Consider the following 1,590-nt stretch of genomic DNA (forward strand, 5'->3'; position numbering starts at 1 on the left):
AGCCGTCATCATCCCGATTTAAATCCTAAATATCAAACATGTTTGATATGATCGGGGCGGCCCCGATTTGTGTGCAAGCAGATCGGGAGGTGCAAGATTCGATCGGTGAATGCCTCACATTATCAGATAATCCGCGCCGAACATCGGACCGATCGAGGTGCTCGACATGATTTTTGCTCCGATTCTCGGGAGGGGGGAAATCGGGGCAAAATCGGGATAAAAATCCTGTAGTGTGAGCGAGGCATTAGGGGTATTCCTGAGGGGGGAAAAATCCCTAAGGTAAGGGATTTCTTTAAGAGCGTTGCAACAAACATCTTAACTGTCACCCTTACCTAAGTGTTTATACTAAGCGTTTCACGGTAGTTCCTGGTAACATACAGCAATTGGCGCCGCGGTTGCTATAGTTACTACATCTCACAATAAACATAGATAAACGCCTCCTGCTGACCAATGAAGGAAAATTTACCAAATGTGAAAATTAACCCATGTTTTGATGCTGCAAACACGCAGAGTTGTAAATGTGAACAGGTGGATCGACAAGAAGGTAATGCATTATAAAAATCTAAACAATTAAGACATACATTACATTTGTATTATTATTTAATTGATGCAGTGATTAATAATAATTGTTTAAATTAATATAATAATTGATTCAAATTTCTTAATTGATTCATCCATTTTCTTAAAAAAATTATATAAAACTTTTTGTTTTGTAAGGAGATCCTGACTGACCAGGGTACCCCCTTTATTTCCCGGCTAATGGCTGACCTCTGCCGGCTGTTGCGGGTGAAGCAGTTGAGGACCACAGTCTACCATCCCCAGACCGACGGACTGGTCGAACGCTTCAATCAAACGCTCAAGCAGATGTTGAGACGGGTGGTCGCGGAGGACAAGCGCGACTGGGACCTGATGCTCCCCTATGTCCTCTTCGGGATCCGCGAAGTTCCGCAGGCCTCAACTGGCTTCACCCCCTTCGAGCTCCTCTTTGGCCGGCAACCCCGCGGCCTCCTGGATGTGGCGAAGGAGGCCTGGGAGCAACAGCCGGCAGCCCATCGCTCTGTGATCGAGCACGTAAAACAGATGAGGGAAAGGATCGACCGGGTCATGCCATTAGTCCGGGAAAACCTAACCAAAGCGCAGCAGGCTCAACAGCGCCACTACAACCGGGCAACCCAACCACGGGAGTTCCAGCCCGGAGACCGAGTCATGGTCCTAGTCCCCAATGCTGCCTGCAAGTTCCTGGCCACCTGGCAGGGTCCCTATACGGTGCTGGAGAAGATTGGGCCGGTGACGTACCGGGTGCGTCAGCCAGGAAGGAGGAGAGCCGAGCAGCTCTACCACATAAACCTTCTGAAGAAGTGGGTTGGGACTAGAGACCAGCTCGCCGCCATCTCTGATCCCGTGGTTGTTGACGTCAACCCCCACCTCTCGGCTGCCCAGAAGAGGGAGCTGCAGCACCTGGTCGGTCAGTTCTCTGATGTGTTCCAGGCAACGGCTCCCTGAGGCTCGTCGGCGAGCTATTGAGGAGGAAATTCAACAGATGCTGAAGTTGGGGGAGTTGGGGGCATCACGCAGCCCATGGGCCAGCCC

The sequence above is a fragment of the Sinocyclocheilus rhinocerous genome, unplaced genomic scaffold (genome assembly GCF_001515625.1).
Source record: "Sinocyclocheilus rhinocerous isolate Xijiao unplaced genomic scaffold, SAMN03320098_v1.1 scaffold358, whole genome shotgun sequence".
NCBI classification, from domain to species: domain Eukaryota; kingdom Metazoa; phylum Chordata; class Actinopteri; order Cypriniformes; family Cyprinidae; genus Sinocyclocheilus; species Sinocyclocheilus rhinocerous.